Raw genomic sequence first — 6,526 nt, 5'->3', positions numbered from 1 at the left:
GTAGCGTAGTACGTAAATATCAGCAGTGTGTCACATTACTTGCGTAAGTTGTGCTTTAGGCTTAAGTCTAATCTGTATGTTCGTTTGGCGGAAGCTAGTTATTTTACTTTATAAAGTTTTAAATATGAATATTTTTCTTACACAAACTCATCGCTTCGCTTCAGAAGGCCTTTATTAACCCCCCGGAGCAGTGTGGAGCACTTTTATCATGGATGGATGCACTTTTATGATGGATATATGCACTTTTACGATGGATATATGCACTTTTATGGACTTCAAAACAGAAACAGCCATTCACTGCCATTATAAAGCTAGGAAGAGCCAGGACATTTTTTAATATAACTCCGATTGTATTCGTCTGAAAGAAGAATGTCATATACACCTAGGATGATTTGAGGGTGAGTAAATCATGGGCTAATTTTCATTTTTGGGTGAACTATCCCTTTAAGTGGCATTTTACTTCGTTAATATCATATTGTCTGCGTACAGACAAGTACAGTTTTTCAGTAAGATTTTAAGTGCACTACAAGTGCACGTTCAGTAGAATTAAGTGCACTTCTTTTTCCACAAGGGACACCTCAGGGACTTTTTTTGGACTGTTAATTGTTGATTTGGGACAGAGGATTGTGTGTGTTAGTGCCATAATCTTGTTCAAAAGGCTTCACATGACAGGAAGGACATGATATACAGAAACCAAATGAACGAATGGAGACAGTATATTACTTTAGAATCTCGCATAAAACCCTTTCAAAAGGTTAATTTGAATATTTCTCAGAATGCACAAATATAAAGCGGTTTGGAGAATGGATACTCAGAATGTGCACAAATAAAACTGTTAATGATCTCATTCATTCAATTAACTTTCTAGTGTCTGTGAACTCATAGATTAACCGGAATATAAAACTGAGGGTCTTAATGCTTAGAGAGATGTTTTATATGGTCAGCCGCTGCCCTCATGGCGTCATGACTTTGGGATGCAACACATTTTTATCTCATATGGTCTCAGTGCTTTCCTCCCTCATCTTCCGTCACAGTCGTACGTCTCCATGGAACACGGATAGTGTTTGACCAGGCCACATCAGCTGGCAGGCCATGACAGGGTGGCACTCTTACTAACCCTGCTAAAGGTAGTTCACCCGTCACACGTCTGAAGACACACACACACACACACACACACACACACACACACACACACACACACACACACACACACACACACACACATCTTGTTCTGGATCTCCAGATGGGCCATAGAGCTCAGACAATCGTTTTCCTGTTGCACACCAGGTTGAATCCATTAGCTGACAGATTAATCTAGAGGTCACGCCGGCCAGCAAGAGGAACATCGTCCAACATCATGCTGATTAATGATGCGCTACATCTCTACGAATAACTTAGTCATACATCATACTGCAGGAATCAATACAGTTTCCAATTTCCACAGAACAACATGTTTCTAGCGGCGCACTGAGGTTTATTGACATGCAATGACAAATTACCCCCCCTAAAAAAGAGAGTAAAAAAAGTAAAGTTTGAACAATATCCTGACAAAGCCTTCAACCTTTAAATGTAATGTTACATCGAAGGTTACACTGCATATCTTGTGTTTTTTGAATACTCAGATTTCATGTTTGAATGTCGGCCTTGCTAAATGGTTGCTTAGGTGTTGTGTCTGCTTGATTATATGTTGTTCGGCTATTGTTTTTTACATTGCTAGAGTGTTCTTGCTGTTTGCTATGTGGTTGTTAGAAACCTTGCTGGTTTCTAGGGTGTTGCTAGGTCTCAACCAATACAACTAATACAAAGAGTTGCAGTAATATTAATGAGAAGTAAGAAGACAGACAGATATAAAAAGACACAGCTCACAAAAGTCAGAACAGAGAATAAGACGTTGCTGGTATAGAATCAAAGTGTCTGCTAGATTTAGTAAGACTTTGAAGCAGTCATCCTTCAAGTACACTTCTTCAGCAGAGCTTTCATGCCATTTCATGACTTTACAACAGAAAGAAAGCTACATTTATAATGGGTCGTCTATAGCAGATGATTTAAATGACCTTTAAGTATCTAGGCGTTTTGATCAACATGAAAGAAAAAAATAATAATTCTTGAGCTATGAAAGTGGAATACTGGTCTCACTTTGCACAGTGGTTCCCAAACTCTCTTCCACTTTTTCCATTAAGGGACAATATTTACCCCTTTAAACTGTTTTTCAGTTGCATTTTTTACCATTATAAAGGCAAACTTTTTCTAACCCTATTAAATGTATGTGTATGTGTTCAAATTCCATTATATCCATTCATTGAAATATTAATATAATACATAAAGCAATAAATAAATTAAATCAAATGATTAACATCTAATTAAATCCATATCACCAAGCCACTGCAGCGGTACAAGCTGCTTCTAGATGCGTTTACACACTGAATTCAATTACAATGGCATAAATAATTTTATGAGATAATGTTATGAGATAATTTAAATGTTTTAAATAAAACAAATATTCAATATATTCAACCCGCACCACGAGACATAAACTGTTCCAGCCAATAACCGACAAGAAGGGTTTGGGGGGTTAGTGCGCGGATGAGGAGGAGGAGGGAGGGTCGAGCTAGCCTCCGTTTTGTTTGACAATACTTTAAACGTCAACAAGAAGTGACTTCACCCAACATCACTTTAACCTTTAACAAACCTTCACAGACTCACAGTAAATGTATGGTTTCATTGTATATTTTTTACTATCTTGATGCAGGATACTGACATTGCTGTAAAGAGGGAGATTGCACTAAAAAGTCTCATTTTCTACATGGGAGAAGCAGTGGAGGACCTCATCAAGGATTTCCTGGTAAGGCAAGATTCATTTAGCGATGCGAAAATTCTAGCTAAGGCTGTCAACTTCAAAATTAGCCATCAGGCTATGTTCAGTTATATGTCTGAAAACAGTCTGTAAGCAAATTTCAAATAGAGATACAATACCTTTCCACTAAAATCAGAGTCCCAAGTTTATGCGACTGTTATATTTATATTTCAAAAACGAATTGGAGTAAAAACATAATTTTATAATTAGTTAGAAGTAGATTTGCTACTTATACAATTTTGTGCATTTTGTGTTTGCATTCAATTTATTTTGAGTCATTTGTTATCTAAATAAAAAAATAGCATCTGAATGTAGTCTAATAGTTTGGGCTCTGTTAACCTTTAATCTGGGGGGAAACCCAACCTGTATCGATTCCTTATTTATTTATTTTTCTAAATTCTTTTCCAGGTGTCAGAAAAGGAAGAGGCTGAACAAATTCTTCAGCAAGAAACCATGGCAATCTTTGTCATCAGAGATGCACAAGGTATACCCACACACATTGGCATCGTTCTAGAGGGACAAGAGGTTCTGAGCGGCTTGCCCTCTGTCGCAAATGCTGTCGCCATTCTCCTGGGCCTTCTTTATGCCTTCAACCTGGAATATCCCAAGACATTGAAACTGACATTTGAATATATCCAGAAAGTCATCATGGACCTGGACCCAAAAAGCATGACTAACAAAGTCAAGAGGCTCTATAACCAGCTCTACAATAGAGCTTAAAGGACTAGTTCTAACTAGTTCTAGTTATTAAAGGACTAATTCAGGGTTCCCACACATTCCAGTTTATACCCGTAAAGAATGTTTTGTTTAAGTGACTGGCTATAGTTAAAGCAATAGGTTCAGTATTTCAGTAGTAGTACCTGTCATGTCTTGAAGCAGTCCAGTTCAGATAAAATTGCGATAAGTTTAGTTGAAATCGAGACGAGATGGAACGCTGTATTATAGCGGTGTATAGAACTCTGTTCTTCCATTCTAATGTCTGACTTTTCAACAATGAGTTGTTGTTTTACAGTTGGATATCATTTGTAGCAGAGATAGTGAACTGAGAAATTGTTGCATTTCCCTAATTCACTGCATTGTTCTCGGTTAGGCTGATAAGGCTGTTGTTTTCTAAGGTCAATGTTTGCCAGCCCTTGAAGTTAAAATATGACACTTGAGCACTGAAATTGTGGATGTGTGGAAATAAGTTAATAAATCTTTATGCAATGTAAAGTATTTGTCTTTTTTTTATTTATTAGATTTTGGATCAGATCAATTATTAAGCAATGTTCCTTGATGGGAAACATGTTTTATTAAAGCCATATATTTTTGTTTGTTTAAAATGAATAATTTCTATTAACTTTTATTTTTTTAAATGATACATAATTGTTTAATTAAATCTATATATATTTGATTGGAGAAAACAAATAATTTCTAATACATATTTCTTAAATGAGAAGTTTTGTTTTGATTAAATCTATATATTTTTGTTTAGATCAAAAATAGAATTTTAATTAATTGACTTTCTTCAACATGAAAAATTTACTTTGTACCAAGTTTTATAAAATAGTTTTCATAGACATCGAAAATATTGGTTAGGGTAAGTTATTATTTTTCATTGGTTCAAGTTATAAAATATAGATGTGAACCATTACCCTAAATTTTTTTAATTGGATGAATGAAAATGTTTTTTCAGTGTAGAGAAGTATGAAATGATGGGAAAAAAAACGAAGCGATACTTTTAAATATTGAACTAAAACTGCCAGTAGGTGGCGCGAAGTCACTGTTTTAATGAGCAAATCATTCATTCATTCAGTAAAGAAGCAAGTGGCTGTATTATGAATAGATCATTGAATCATTGATTCTCCTAAGTCATTCAAAGCCACTGATTCGTTCACTAACGAGGCCAAATAATTTTTTTTGTCACATACAGCAAACATCTCCTCACTATCCGTTAGCTGCCTGTCCCCTGAACACACTGTAAAAAAACGCGGTCTCTGTAGACAGCCCAGGCTCCACAAACGGCAACAAAAACAAACTGGCCCAGCCTGGACCATGAAACATAACAAACAGTGTTCCAGCCAATAACTGACAAGAATGATTTGGATAGTGTGCGTGCACATGAAGGGGGGTGTGGGGAGTGGAGGAGAGAGAAGCATGAAGAGGGAAGTTAGCTAGAGGAGAGATGTCCTAGACAACGACAACGACTAACATTAAAAAATGATAATCTCTTGAATTTTGATATGGTCCCGAATTTGCGCAAAGTCCCGAATTTATATCGGAAAAGCGTTCAAAAGGTGGCGAGAACTCCGCCGGCAGAAGGGCTACCAATCTGAAATTTAGGTGGCTCTGTTTTTGCTGGACAGGGTAAATCCAGTTTGGTTTTTTTAAATGGTTCATGACTGTTTCAGGAAGCACGAAAGGGAGGGGGGGTGGGGGGACGGGATGAGGAGGAGGGAGGGTCGAGCTAGCCTCCGTTTTGTTTGACAATACTTTGAACGTCAGCAAGAAGTGACTTCACCCAACATCGCTTAGAGCACCTTTAATATTACCTTTTTGTTTGTTGAATTGTTATTTGAAATCATTGTCACATTTGCAATCGTACGGATATTTGGGAAAAATTGCAATCTTGCTTGTGTAATATATTATGAACATAAAAAACAGGAACTCACATAGGGTATGTTTTTGTAGTCAAGAGAGTTTGAGTTTTTTTTTCTTCATGCTAGTAATTACTAAAACCCCACATTTCAAAGGTTCATATTCGAGAACGGTAGTAATGTAGCGTGATTTGCTAAGGCAGCATGCTCTGCACGCAACTATCATATGTACGCTGCTTTTGTGGATGCAGTCAGTTTTGACCGCAAAAGATGAGGTAAACTGATTGGATGTCATGTATTTGACCGTTTACGGCACTACCATTTTCCCGTTTTTACACTATTTTTCCTGTTAGAAATACATGCTCGGTTTTAATCTTATTTTAAGGTGGGGTAGAATTCAGTGAACGGCATTTTGTTCATGTACCCCCTCTGTCACCTCACATACCCCAGTTTGGGAACCACTGCCTTAGCATTTGTACAACATTAGCAAACAAGGTATTTGAACAATCTGAAACCATTTTACAGATATTCAACACTATTCATCCGTTTTTTGAAGGAACAGGAAATTTTCTTCCTTTCATATTCAAAAGATAACAATGCTGAATGTACATTCATGTACATTTAGATGGATTCATGTTTAAACAAGCAAATGTGGACCAGCCCTGGTGTAAACAGAGAAAATGGCTGCATTGCCAATGCATTGCCTACATATTGGTAGATTAACATGGGCCAAGGAACAACAGGGATTTCAGAATTTTGTCATCTGAAGAGGATCAACATTCTGTTCAGGCAAAAATAGCCTTCAATTCTTGAAGTGCAAAAGCAATTCTTCAGGCTAGATTGAGACATGTGAAGGATGTGACATGGCTGGAACTAGCCTTTTCATGTTCTCAGCACAAGCACTTGACACGAGCACCATCTTTGAAGTTTTGCGAGCTGAGGAGCTCCAGAAACTAGAGAGCGAGTAGAAAAGATGCCACAATTCTCCTCTTGTGAACTTCTGAAAAGATAGCCAAATTGTTTTTTAGTGATTGCAGAATTAATTCTGAAAGAGCAGTGGCTTCTTGTCCGTTTGGATCCAACAGGGTCAAAAACA

This window comes from Rutilus rutilus, assembly GCF_951802725.1.
Source record: "Rutilus rutilus genome assembly, chromosome: 20".
Taxonomy (NCBI): Eukaryota; Metazoa; Chordata; class Actinopteri; order Cypriniformes; family Leuciscidae; genus Rutilus; species Rutilus rutilus.
This window is presented reverse-complemented; position numbering follows the sequence as displayed.